We start from the raw sequence: 14,967 nt of genomic DNA, 5'->3' as shown, positions 1-14,967 counted from the left end.
CATGATCGCACGATAATCTTATCGTTAGTACACAGCTTTCGACAACCGATCACGACAGTTCGTCCAACAAAATCCAAAGGGACAAACACAAAAACTTCTGTCGTACGATAGCCTAGCGAACGACAATCGTTTAATCAGTACAGTATGCGTCCACTAAAAATCGATTGACAAAGACAGCGCATGATCAGAAACACTAAAATAGCACGGAAAAAGCCTTTGTTTTGCACCATCTGATACGTAGCTAAGCAACCAGGAAGCTTTTCCGGAATTGTACGAAAAAAATCCTACGTTTATATGCATTGTTGAATTCGATATTACTATCATGCAACTAAATGCGAACGATAAGTCGTCCGATTATCTGAACGTGTGTACGAGGCATTATACACTAAATGCCTATTTACATAGTGTTAAAGCGGAGTTCCGGCCTCGGGGGTCAATTCGAGCTAAAAATACCCCCGGGACAGTCAGGGCTAGTACATTCCATAATGGATAGCCTCTGAACTGTCCCGGGTCGCACTTACCTGTAAGAAGAAATACTTACCTTGAAAATTTCTTCTCCAGCGCTGCCATCTCAGGTGTGGGCAGCTGAAGCCGCAGCGTCCCTCTTCGTGTCCTCTTCGTGACGTCGAAGTCCCACAAAGCTCGTTACTTCCGGTGCAGGCGTGGCATCCCTGCACAGAAGCTGTTTAGCAGTGAATAACGCGCCTGCACCGGAAGTGACGAGCGGGGCCGGTGCAGGCGCATTGATTCCTGGGAGCAATGACGTTCAGCTCCCAGGAATCATCGCAAACCGGAAGTGACGGCGCGGGCCGCGGCCGCAGAGGGAGGAAGCGGAAGGAAGGTGAGTATATTTTCTTCTATAATAAGGTAAGTGACCAAAAAAAAAAATTGCCATTATCGATTTCTTTTTCAGGTTCCCCTTAGCAAGCGGATGGCCCAAAATCGATTTTATCGATTTTGAGGCCGGAACTCCGCTTTAAATCCAACATCTCAAATTCATGTAATTCTATAGCAGTACCAATAGTTAAAAATTATTGTCAGTAGATTTTGTAAAAAAAATATGTATGTACTCGTACAAATATCCACAAATTTCAAATCATATAAACAAACTATATACACACACACATGTTAAAAGTGTCTGTTTATAAACCACTCAAGCAATTGTACAAGAATATAATCATTTAGAAAATAAAGTCTCTTAAATACAGTATATACAAATTGTCTTTTATTGCTTCTGCTTTGCATAGTAAAAGCACCACTGTGAGAAACACAGCACTCCACTTCATGAACCCAGCACTGGTGTCTGTCAGAAATCACTCACCAGAGGTATTTGACCTTTAGTTTAATAAGGTCTAGACACGCCAGTAATTATCAGTAACGACTGTACGACTGTCCTCTTATATACTGTATCTTGTTTAATCTCCACCATGATATCCATTAATCCTCAATAATGCAGACAAAACAAGAATACTCACAATAGTGTATTACCATTTTTAAATGTTTTGCTAAAATAAATAATAAAATCCACTCACAAGCAAAATACTGGATTAGTATGGTATCTTTGTCTTCCATCCTCAGTGTACATGGGCATGGGCACTATCAGCATGCACAGGTTCCTTACAACGGGTTTCATCCAAAGGGACTTTGCCATGGCATCCCCTGTGATTGTGATTGCTGGCCATCTCTTTTCACAACTTCCTGCATTCCCTGCATGCTTTGCAGCTTCCCCACTGCTGTTTGTATTCAATTTCTAAGGACTACATATTGGTGATCGACCAATATCGTTTTTTCATTGCCGATACCGATATTTTAGTCATCGCGTATCGGTATCGGCTGATATTGGCCGATATTTTCGTACATTTAAAAACATTTTTATTTTTTTATTTTTTTTTTTACTTCACAGGTACTTTTATGGAGAAATCTGGGGGTCTAAAAAAGGCTGTTTTGAATGCTGTCATTTTTTTTAATCTGGCGCCAGTACGGGTCTTCGGCGGCCTTGCAGGCTGGTTGCCCGGGTCTCCCGGTGGTACAGGAGACCCGGGCGAGCCGCGGAAGGCGGCGGGAGGGGGGGGACATCCCCTCTGGCTCCTTATAATTACAGCCGAGTAGCTTCTCAGCCACATCGGTGTCATTACAAGATAGCCGACCGTCGGCTATGGACACCGGTACCGGGGTGATGCCTCTAGCTGACGAAGTCGATGACGCAACGCGTACGGGGGAGGAGCCTGCACGTCATTACGCCGGTCCGGAGGTACCAGGAAGTGGTTTGAAGGCTTTTGTGAGCTGGCACGGCTGAAGTGCCTATCAATGTAAGTGCGATTCTTATGTTCATCAATAAATAGCCCCTTAATCAATACAGAGAGCATTAGATCTCCTTTTGTATGTTTTTCATCAACTGCATCCCTGAGACCTGAGAGATTGGTTGGAGGTGAAGGCAGAGGGGATCACCAGGTGACTGTGGATACTAATCTATGTGCCTGTTTTGACTCTTTTCCGTTTGAGGTGAGCTGCTAATCTCACTATTTGTCACTGGAGCACTGGGAGTGAAGCATGCAGCACATTTTGCACAGATGAAGATTTTTTTATTCATGTGTCACTGAGATTGCACTGTGTATTGGGACTTTTTTTCACATATATTATTTAGTCACTTTATTTATTACTGGGACATTTAATATCTTGGTTTGTTTGATTCATATTGATTTATGATTATCACAATATTATTTGTCACATAATTTTCAAGCGATATTGTTTAGTATTTTCATTCACTTAGCGCAGCAATATTATTTTATTGATTACTGTGGGTGTTTTGTGTTTGGCACTGATTGCTTGCAGCTTTGTGTTCATCACTTTATTTGAGGATTGCGCTGATTATTTACACTTTTAGTGATTTCTGTACCGACTCCACCTCCTGATATTTCCCAACTTAGCTCCTCTGTGGTTCACAAGGCAGGCTCTGTGAATTCTGTGACACAGCAATGCCTACTCACAGGGCATAGTTAACTTCTTGCCGAACACTTCACATACATTTACTGCGGGCGGCGGCACCTGCGAGCAGAATCATGTACAGGTACGTAATTCTGCACTTCCGAATGCGGACCGCTGGTGACCTGCTCCAATCAGCAGGTTCGGCAGGCCCGATGTCCACCAGGACCTGCTGATTATTCTCGACAGAGGCAGAACAGTGGTCTGTGTATGTAAACAAGGCAGATCGCTGTTCTATCAGTAGGGAAAACAGAGATCCTGTGTTTCTGCTAAGCAGCAACATGGATCTCTGTCTTGTCCCAGTCAAAGCACATTCCCCACAATTAGCATGCACCCCCTAGGGACACATTTAACCCTTTGATCGCCCCTGATGTTAACCCCTTCCCTGTCAGTGTCAATAGTACAGTGACAGTGCATATTTCGCTTTCGGTCATTGATGGATACAGCTCCTGATGCCTTAACCATTGGGTTATACTTCCCCCTACAGGTGTAGGACACTGAGCAGAAAAAAAAACTGACTATCCCTATAGGCAGTCCCAGGGGGTATACTCCCCCTCCCCGCTATAGTTACTCAATTTTTTCTGCCTAGTTAGGAGTAAGGACCTAGCTCCTTGCTGGGATCTTTGGTCCTGGCAAGTTTTTTCCCTTTAGCTTAGATTTTTCTACTTTTTGTGCGAAATCTACAATTAACTGCCGGACTAGGCGACAGGCTGGATAATCTAGATCCAGTGGTCACCCCAGTCTGGCCAGCAAGCATGTGCAGAAATCAGCTCCGCGCTAGGTCGGCCCCGACATAGCCCCACCGGCAGAGGCTGGCCTGAGAGTTAAACGCCTCGCAAGGTCGCATAAGACTGGGTCTTGGCCTGCGTTGCACCTTTCCTCATGGCCGACAGCCCCCCATTTTGATGGAGAGGAGGTTCTGTCTGTCTGCCTGCCTGGTTCCTGGTATGGTGAGTAGCTGTCCCCCCTCTCCCCCTGGATGGTTCTGGGGTGGATGTGGGCCCCTCCATGGGACTTTCGGACCCCTGGGTTCTCCTCCTTCCCTTTAGGAACCCCCCTTCTGTGTCTGGTGGTTCCTGTGGGTCATCTAGTTCCCCCATCCTATACTTGGGGTAGTGTGGTGATCTGGCCTACCTCCTGAGGCTAAGGCAGGGTGCTGTACTGGCGATGGGGCCAGTATCCTCTGATTTACTTCTTCCCTCCTCTCAAGCTTCTGTCGAGACTCTTGCACAGGATCAAGGCAGAAGGGATTCTGGTCCTTTTTGTGGCTCCAGACTGGCCTCGCCAGTCTTGGTTCGCCGACCTGGTGCGGCTGGTCGCCAACGTTCCTTGGAGACTACCTCTCAGGGAGGATCTTCTGTCCCAAGGGCTGATCTTTCATCCTGTTTTACAGTCACTGGCTTTGATGGCTTGGCTGTTGAAAGCCAGGTGCTGAAGGATAGGGATTTGTCTGCGTTGGTGATTCCAATACTGTTTAAAGCCAGGAAGTCTACCACTAGGAAGATCTACCATTGTACGTGGAAAACGTACATTTCGTGGTGTGAGTCTCTTAAGGGTTCACCCTCGCTCTTTCTCTGTGGCTCGGGTCTTGACCTTCCTTCAATGGGGGGGGGGGGGGGGTCTGGGGGTGAGCAGAAATTGGCTTTGAGTACCATCAAGGGCCAAGTGTCGGCCTTGGCGTTCTACTTTCCAAGACCTTTGGCTGAGCACTCCCTGGTGCGTACCTTTCTTCAGATGGTTTGACACTTGGCTCCTCCAGTGCGATCTCCGTTACCAACTTAGAACCTCAACATGGTGCTTTCAGTTCTCCAGAAGCCTCCCTTTGGAAATCTTTGGGAGATTCCCCTGCTTACGTTATCCCAGAAGGTGGCCTTTTTGGTGACAATCACATCTGCGCACAGGGTGTCGGAATTGGCGGTGTTATCTTGTCGTTCACCTTACTGGGTGCTTCACAGAGATAAGATGGTTCTTCACCCCTGTCCGTCGTTTCTTCCTATAGTTGTCTCTGATTTCCATTCGAATGAAGACATTGTGTTGCCTTTCCTGTGTCCCAGGCTAAAACATCCTAAGGGAATTGTGTTGCATGCCCTGGATGTGGTTCGGGCAATTCGGGTGTACCTGGCAGCTACGGAGTCTTTTAGGAAGTCAGATTCGCTATTTGTGCTCACAGCTGGACCTCGGAAAGAACGGTCTGCTTCCTCTGCGACCATTTCCAGATGAATCAGACAGACTGTGACTCAGGCCTATTCAATCAAGGGTCAGGTTCCTCCTTTAGCTGTCAAGGTGCAATCTACTCGGGCGCTAAGTTTCCTGGGCCTTCCATCATCAGGCATCAGTGACACAGGTTTGCAAGGTGACCACCTGTTCTTCGGTGCACACTTTCACAAATTGTTATAAAGTGGATGTGTTGGAATCTGCAGGAGCTTGTTTTTGCTGCAAGGTTTTGCAGGCTGCTGTTTGGAGGACCTGTTTCCTCTTTGCAGTGTAATGTTGTCAGGTGGGCCCCAGTTGTTTTTTTGGTTGAGCTCCTGTTACCTGGATTAGCCTTCGAAATTTTTTCTTGCTGTTCCCACCCCTCATGTTTGACACTGCTTTGGGACATCCCAATGGTTAAGAAGAATCAGTAGCTGTGTCCATCAATGAACGAAAGAAATCCATTTCTCTGATGTTCATTGACAGCACCCACCCCTCTGTGGAGTTGTAATTCTTCTGACACTGCTTGCAACAAAACTGAGTAACTACAGCAGAGAGGGGGGAGTATACCTCCTGGGACTGCCCATAGGCATAGTCAGTCTTTTTTTCTGCCTACTCCTGTATAACCCAATGGTAAGAAGATCAGGAGCTGTGTCCGTCAATGAACATCAGAGAAATGGATTTTACGGTAAGTCAAAAATCCTATTTTTTTTTTTTAGCACTGATCACTGTATTGTGTCACTGGTCCCCAAAAAAGTATCAAAAGCGTCACTTAAGCCTCATACACACGTACCGATTGTTGCCCGGGAATTTTCGGCCGCCGTCCGATCGGCCGATTATCGGCTTGTTAATATGATGCTTCCAACAGCCGACTGCGACTTTTCGGCCAAACAAAATCTGGTGTGCATGCTATAAAATTTTTGTTGGCCGTCAACAGAACGGCCGATTGTTCCTCAGTCAGTACAGATTTCGGCAGACAAAAATCAGTTGAGCAAGACTGGGCATGCTCAGAGAAGAAAAAACACACGGAAAGTTAACCATCACATGACATCACTTCTGCAGTTGGTTGTTGTTGGTCGACAAAATTTGTGTGCAGTCTAGAGCACATTTCAACCAACACAACAACACTGGACAAAAGACGGGCGATCGGTCGGCCAACAATCGGTGCGTGTGTACGAGGTTTTAGTGTCCGATTTGTCTGCTGCAATGTTGCAGTCCCAGTCTGAAACTATCCTTGAAGAGTGCAACTGCACTTTGCAAAGTGCACAGTCTATTTGCCTTTAGTAAATCAACCCCTGCATATTCTCCTCTTCTGTTTACATCCTGCTTGGGTCCCTCTTTGGCTATCCACATCAGTGCCTGCATGACATGTTCCCTTCCTATTGGATATCCAATATTAGGGAACAATCAGGATCCATGCACTTGGGGGCTAAGTATATGCATGCATCACACATACTAGGATCATTAGCTTAACCACTTAAGCCCCGGAGGATTTGGCTGCTAAACGACCAGGGGGTATTTTGCGATTCGGCACTGCGTGACTTTAACGGACAATTGCGCGGTCGTGCGACACTGTACCTAAACGAATTTGACGTCCTTTTTTTCCCACAAACAGAGCTTTATTTTGGTGGTATTTGATCACCTGTGTGCTTTTTACTTTTTGCGCTATAAACAAAAAAAGAGCGTAAATTTTGCAAAAATAACAATATTTTTCACATTTTTTTTATATGAAATTCCCCAAAAAAAAAATGTAAAAATCAAAATTTTTTAACATTTTCGGCCAATTTGTTTTATCCTACCTATGTTGTGTACAAAAAATCGCAAAAAGCGTATTTTTATTGGTTTGCGCAAAAGTTATCGCGTTTACTAACAAAGGGAAAGATTTATCATTTTTGTTGTTTTTTTTTTAACGCGTAGTGGCGGCGATCTGCGATTTTTTTGCGGTACTGCGACATTGTGGCGGACAGATCGGACCCTTGACTGACATTTTTGACACTTTTGGGGTTACCAGTGACATTTCTACAGTAATCAGTGCTATACATATGCACTGTTACTGTAAAAATACACTGGTAGTGAAGGGGTTAACTTTATTTGGGAGGGAGGGGCTGTGTGTGTCCCTAGGGGCGTGCTTTCTACTGTGATTGGCTGTGGCTTGAACTGTAAGGACACTGATCAACGGTTCTACATAGTAGATCCGTCTGATCAGTGTTTTTACACCGAGGAGAATGACAGGTGGCTTGTTTACACAAGCCGCCTGACTTTCTCCCTCTACCCCGACGATCGCCGAGTGACCAGCGGACATCGGGTCCGCCAGTCACACGCGCAGGGGGGTCCGTGACCGCGCGGGAGCGGGAGCGCGCCTCTGCGGGCGCGCGCTCGCTCCCCAGACCCTCCCAGGCTAGTGACGTTAATTAACGTCACTCTGCCTGCCCGGGGCTGACCGCCGCAGTAAATTTACTTGCGGCAGTCGGCAAGTGGTTAATAATAGCATGCAATGCCAAGCTATAGTTTCCAAAGCGAGCAAAGTCCTTTCCTGTATTAAGAGAGGTATGGACTCCAGAGAGGGATATCATTTTGCCCCCTGTAAATCATTAGTAAGACCTCATCTGGAATATGCAGTTCAGTTTTGGGCACCGGTTCTCAAAAAGGATATTGGGGAACTGGAGAAAATGCAGAGAAAGGCAACCAAACTGATAAGAGGCATGGATGAGCTCAGCTAGGAGGATAGTTTAGAGGAAAGTAATTGCGCTTAACTTCCGTAAAACTAAGAGGGGTATATGCTAATGCCAGGAGCCTAGCTAATAAAATGGATGAGTTGGAAATATTGGTACATGAGGAGGACATAGACCTTGTGGGAATAACAGAGACTTGGTTCGACCCCTCACATGACTGGCTGGCCAATATCCAAGGGTATTCGGTGTACCGGAAGGACAGGGTAGGAAAAAGAGGGGGAGGGGTATGTCTCTATGTCAAGAACAATATAAAGGTGATAGAAAGGAGTGACATTACGGATGGGAAGAGCATGGATTTAGAATCTGTGTGGGTTGAACTCCATAGGGAAGGAGAAAAGGGGAAAGTAATTGTGGGGGTTTGCTATAGGCCACCTAACCAAGGGGAGGAGGTAGAGCTGGAATTCTTAGCACTAATGAGTAAAGTGGCAAAATTGGGATCAGTCGTCATATTGGGGGACTTCAATTATCCCGACATTGACTGGGACGAGGGGACTACACACTCACAGAAGGCCCGCCTATTCACGGAAACCTTACTGGATAATTACATGTCACAGTTGGTGGATTCTCCGACTAGAGAAAATGCAGTCCTGGATCTATTGATCACTAATGACCCAGACCTAATCTCGCAGGAAGGAGTCCAGGACAATCTGGGCTCTAGCGATCACAGGATGATCACATTTAGTATAAATAACAATATAACAAGGCAAGTGGGGAACATAAGAACCCTAAACTTCAGAAGGGCAAACTTTCCAAAATTGTACTCATTGATGGAAAGGGTAAACTGGGACCAAACCCTGGGATCCCTGACCACAGAGGAAAAATGGGAATGCTTTAGGAACATATTAGGCAAAGGCATCTTGCAGTGCATTCCTATGGGAAATAAATTTAGAAGAGACAAAGCCAAACCTGGCTGGCTAAACCATAGCGTCAAAAAACGTATTAGGGGAAAAAAATTGGCCTTCAAGAAGTATAAATCAGAGGGCACAGTATCAGCTTTCGAGCAATACAAGGAGGCAAATAAGAAAAGTAAACAAGAAATCAAGATGGCTAAAATCAACTTTGAGAGACAAATAGCGGAGGATAGTAAAAAAAAACCAAAGAAATTCTTTAAATATATCAACAGCAAAAAAACTAGGGCAGAGCATATTGCACACATAATTAACAATGATGGGAGGATGGTTACAGAGGACACTGAAAAAGCAACCGTGCTGAATGCTTTTTTCTCGTCAGTCTTTACACAGGAAACGGAGGGGTACACTGACCATGACTGTTTGGTTAGTAGTAATACACAGGACTTGCCACTATGGCTAACAGAGGGTGAAATCAGGGAAAGGCTGGATAAACTCAACACAAACAAATCACCAGGCCCGGATGGCGTACATCCGAGAGTACTCAAGGAACTCAGTAAGGTTATATCCAGACCACTGTTCCTGATCTTTGCTGACAGTATTAGGACAGGAGATGTACCAGGGGATTGGAAGAAAGCTAACGTGATTCCGATATTCAAAAAGGGCCAGAGGCATATCCCGGGAAATTATAGGCCTGTCAGTTTGACATCAATAGTATGTAAACTTCTGGAGGGGATGATAAGGGACTATATCGTAGAGTTTGCTAAAGACAACAACATCATCAGCAGTAATCAGCACGGGTTTACAAATGGGCGTTCTTGTCAAACCAATCTATTAACATTTTACGAGGAGGTGAGCTGTGAGCTAGATAGGGGGAGACCAGTGGATGTGGTGTACTTGGATTTCGCTAAGGCGTTTGATACAGTTCCCCACAACCGCTTAATTTATAAAATAAGGTCTGCAGGTATCGACAGCAGGGTTTGCTCTTGGATACGGAATTGGCTTAAAGGGCGTGTCCAAAGAGTGGTAATAAACAGCGCATACTCAGACTGGTCTGAGGTAGTAAGCGGGGTGCCCCAGGGCTCAGTCCTGGGACCAACCTTGTTCAATTTATTCATAAACAACATTGAGGTCGGGATCAGTAGTTCGATATCAGTTTTTGCAGATGACACAAAATTGGCCAGAGCAATAACTGCACAGCATGAAGCAGATATCCTACAGAATGACCTGGACAAAATTACAGAGTGGGCAACGACATGGCAAATGAGGTTTAACGTGGAGAAGTGTAAGGTTTTGCACTTGGGGACTAAAAACATAAAAGCACAATACACGTTAGGAGGGGAACCCTTGGGGGAATCAAAAATGGAGAAGGATCTGGGAGTCTTGGTTGATGATAGATTAGGCAACAGCATGCAATGTCAAGCGGCAGCTGCCAAAGCCAGCAGAATATTGGCATGCATAAAGAAAGGGATGTATTCCAGAGATAAGACTATAATCCTTCCACTTTATAAAACTCTGGTCCGACCGCATCTGGAGTATTCTGTCCAGTTCTGGTCGCCAGTCCTCAGGAGGGATGTGTTGGAGCTGGAGAGAGTCCAGAGAAGGGCAACTAAACTAATTAGGGGATTGGAGGACCTTGACTATGAAGAGCGTCTACAATCGCTCGATTTATTCTCCCTGGAGAAGAGACGTCTGAGGGGGGACATGATAGCAATTTATAAATATCTTAATGGGGATCCCAGCTTAGAAAAAAAGCTGTTCATTCGAAGGGATTGCATGAGGACTCGAGGGCATACAATGCGATTAGAGGAGAAGCGTTTTAACCTCAGGCAACGTGGGGGGTTCTTTACTGTTAGGGCTACAAGATTGTGGAATTCTCTACCACAAGAGGTGGTTTCTGCGGGTAGTATGGTGGCTTTCAAAAGACTCTTAGACTTACATCTCAAGGATCAGAACATTCAGGGGTATGTGAGATGATTACAGCTTCACACACCTACACAGGTTGAACTGAATGGACTATTGTCTTTATTCAACCTCACCTACTATGTAACTATGTAACTATGTAACTATGTATTCTCTCTTGAGAAGAGGAGATTAAGTGGGGATATGATCAACATGTATAAATACATAAGGGTTCCATAGTGAACTCGGTGTTGAGTTAGTCACCTTAAGGTCAACACACAGAGGACAAGGGGGCACTCCTTTACATTTGTAGGAAAAGAGATTTAATCTCCAAATATGGAAAGGCTTCTTCACAGTAAAAGCTGTGAAAATGTGGAAAAGACTCCCTCAAGAGCTGGTTCTGACCAGCTCAGTAGATTGTTTAAAAAAAGGCCTGGATTCTTTCCTAAATGCACATAACATAAATGGATACTAATATTTATAGATAAAGTTCCAGGGAATATCTGATTGCCTCTTGGGGAATCAGGAAGTTTTTTTTTTTCCCCTGCTGAAGCAAATTGGATCATGCTTTATTGTTTTTGTTTTTTGCCTTTCTCTGAATCAACTGTGGGTATAGATTAGTGTATATGGAGATTTTCCGTGTGTGTATTAGGGTTGCCACCTCATCCCTTTAATCCAGGACACAGGTTCTGAGGCCAATATAATGCACATAATGCACTAAGTGAGTTTAATTACCACCTAATCAGCCACAGAACCTGTGTAATTAATATGTGTCCTGGTTTAAAGAGATGAGGTGGCAACCCTAATGTAGATTGTGTATAGAAGATTCAGCGCTGAATAAATAAATATGTGATAGGACCAGCAGCCAAGGCCCCGTTCACACTGGGGCGACGCTACTTCCCGGGGCGACCTCACAGGTCGCGGCATGCTGCTCGCACCGCGACCTCGGAGCGGCCGGCACGGACTTCATAACATTGAAGTCTATGTAGGTCACTCCGGGTCGCCCCAAAGAAGCTCCGGACCCTTTTTCTAAGTCGGAGCGATTTGTGTCGCTCCTATTAGAACGGGTCCACAGCTTCTCTATGCGAGGCGACCTGTCAGGCGACCAGGTCGCCCCAGTGTGAACGGGGGCTAACACTCAAGGGCAATCCAACACCTTTAATATAATTAGTAAAAAATAGTGTAGCGCAGTCTAATGAATCCAATTAATATTGAATAACAATCTTTTGGTAAAAATCACTTTGAACCAATAAATAATAAAACCAATTCATGAGTAAAAAAGAGACAGTTCATAATTTGAGGTGATGTAAAATAAATAGATGGGAAAAAATAAAGTCCACTTGTGATCCGGTGAAAATGACAACAGGTGTGACTTCAGGGCTCATAAATTCCCACCACCAAGCATTATCTGCCTCTCACCTCCAGAACTCGACCCTACAGGGTCTAAAAGCATAAACAATCTCCACGGTACTCAGCGTATGTTGTTCCGATATATAAAAGGACCACAGCCTCCAGCACTTGTCAGCACAGATATAAATAGCAATCAAATACTGCAGAGGGTACAGCTCACACTCGTTTCCAAATCCGTCCCAAGACATACAAATAGAAAGGGGAGATCTAGTGCTCCCTGTTGTAATTGTTAAACTTTATTTGCTCAAAATATTGCACTTACATTGTGTCCAAAGGTAACAAGCATATCGATTGCAGAGCGTGCAGCGTGCTGAATGGTGCCTGGTTCCTTTCCTGTTTAACAGCCATAGGACCGAATGACCAATTCTAATGTGTATATGTTTTTTGTGTTGGATGAACTGGATGGACTAGCTGCCTCAGGGAGCTATGAGAACCGAGTGATCTGCGGTATTAGATCGCTTGGCTCTCAGTGTTCAAGCTGGCGGGAACCGATGCTGCATCCACCTAGGCAAGTATGATCCAAAAAAAAAAAAAAAAGTGTCCACACTCCTCTTTTAACTTCTTAACGACCGCCTGTCGCACATTTACTGCGGCAAGCAGCCCCTCCTGCGCGAACCGACGTAGCTCTACGTCGGCTGCGTGCCTGCAGATAGGGGGCGAGTGCGTGCTGCCGTTGGCACGTTTTCCACCCCCACTTTGCAGTGGGGACTCTGATGCACGGGGCTGGTGGCTCCGATTGCCACCAGGCACCCGCGATCGCTCCCCACTGAGAGAAAAGAACGGTCAGCTGTTGTAAACACAGCTGACCGTTCTTTTCTCTGGAATGATCAAAGAGCACCTGTGATCCTTCTATATAGGATCACAGATCTCTATGATCATTTTAAAAGCCCAACCCCCACACAGTTAAAAACACTCCCCCTAGACTTACATCTTACCCCTTGATCACCCCCTGTGTTAACCCCTTCCCTGCCCATGTCATTATTACAGTAACAGTGCATATTTTAGCACTGATTACTGTAGTAATGACACAAAAGTGTCAAAAATGTCAGTTAGGGGTCCAATCTGTCCGTCGCAGTCCCGCTAAAAATTGCAGATCGCCGCCATACTATTAAAAAAACAAAAAACAATAAAAATGACATAAATCTTTCTTGCAGTTAGTAGACGCGATAACTTTTGTGCAAACCAATCAAAATACGCATATTGCGATTTATTTTTTTTACCAGAAATATGTTGCGGAAAACAAATTGGCATAAAATGTTAAAAAATTTTGATTTTTACATTTTTTTGGGGGGGAGGGGGAATGTTATATAGCAGAATGTGAAAACGATTGTTATTTTTTTCAGAATTGACGCGTTTTTTTATTGCACAAAATATAAGAATCGCAGAGGTGATCAAATACCACCAAAAGAAAGCTGTTTGTGGGAACAAGGACATCAATTTTATTTAGGTACAGTGTCGCACGACCGCGCAATTGTCTGTTAAAGTAACGCAGTGCTGAATCACAAAAAATGGCCTGGTCATTAAAGTGGAGTTCCACCCAAAAGTGGAACTTCCGCTTTAGGTGTTCCTACCCCCCTGACATGCCACATTTGGCATTAAATTTTTTTTGGGGGGGGAGCGGGTACCTAGTTACCAGGTACCAGGTACCCGCTCCCACTTCCGCTCGGAGCGCCGCGGCGCCCTGAGCGGAAGTTCTCCTCTCCCCCTCCCTCCCTGCAATCTTCTGGGACACGTCAGAGGTCCCAGAAGATTGCCAGCCAATCACGGCGCGCAGCGCGACTCGCGCATGCGCAGTGGGTACCCGGCTTTGAAGCCGCAAACTATAACAGCCGGGTGCCCACAGCAGTGATGCCGGCGCCGAGGGAGAGGATCGAGGCTTCGGGCGGCCGCATCGCTGGACCGTTGGACAGGTGAGTCAAATGGCTGGAACTCCGCTTTAAGGGGGCAAATCCTTCCAGTCCAGAAGTGGTTAAACACTGACAGGGGTGATTACAATGATCAGCTTTTATGTTGTGTTTATTCATGTAAAACCTTTGTCCCAAAAGGAAAAAAACTGCTGATTGTAAAGTGTGAGCTGGAGTTTGGTGTCAATTTGTGAATGTATCTAAATCTGCTAGTAGATATAACACTCCCCTCCCCCCAAACTGACAATTCTGTCTGCTGTTCCCCCTGTGCCCTTCATTCAGAGTAGAGGGGGGCACTCTAATATAGGAGATTTAACCTCCCTGACGGTATTCCTGAGTGTGCCTCGGGGTTAATTTTCAGTACCAAAAGCGGTAACCCCGAGCCACACTCGGGATTACCCTGCAATGTTACTCACCTGCCCTGCGCTCCCTCGCCGTCCTCCCTGGCGTCCTCACTGTCTCTCCCCGCTCTGTTCACGGCCGATTGCCGACACTTGCCTTCCGGTTCCCTCCCTGTGAGCGTTGCAACGCATGGGGGGGGTGGAACCGGCGGCAAATTCAAAAGTGTAAGTACACTAAATGACATGATACAAAGCTGTGATCCAAATGGATTACACTGTATCATGCCATTTCAGCACAGGATTGCACCTGGTGACTTTTCCAGTGCCCTGCCTGTGCTTTTTCAGTGCTTTGTGCCTGGAAAATTTTGAACGACCATGGCGTCCAAAAAGCTTTTTTTTTTTGTGCAAAAGCGCTTTTAGAGGAACTGGAAAACAGCGACAGCGAAACGAAGTTACTTGAAGAACTGAGCGATAGTGATTCGTGGGAAAATTCCTCATCAGGTACGGAAAGTGACGACAGCGACGATTCTGAAGCCTCTTTCTGGCACATAGCTTGTGGAATTTGGGAAGTATATCAAATGATTCTTCACAATTTCCAACGGAGCTATGTGCCAAAAAGAGACATCAGAATCATCGCTGTCGTCACTTTCCGTAC

This window comes from Pelophylax lessonae (genome assembly GCF_965119305.1).
Source record: "Pelophylax lessonae genome assembly, chromosome: 8".
In the NCBI taxonomy this organism is placed as follows: Eukaryota; Metazoa; Chordata; class Amphibia; order Anura; family Ranidae; genus Pelophylax; species Pelophylax lessonae.
This window is presented reverse-complemented; position numbering follows the sequence as displayed.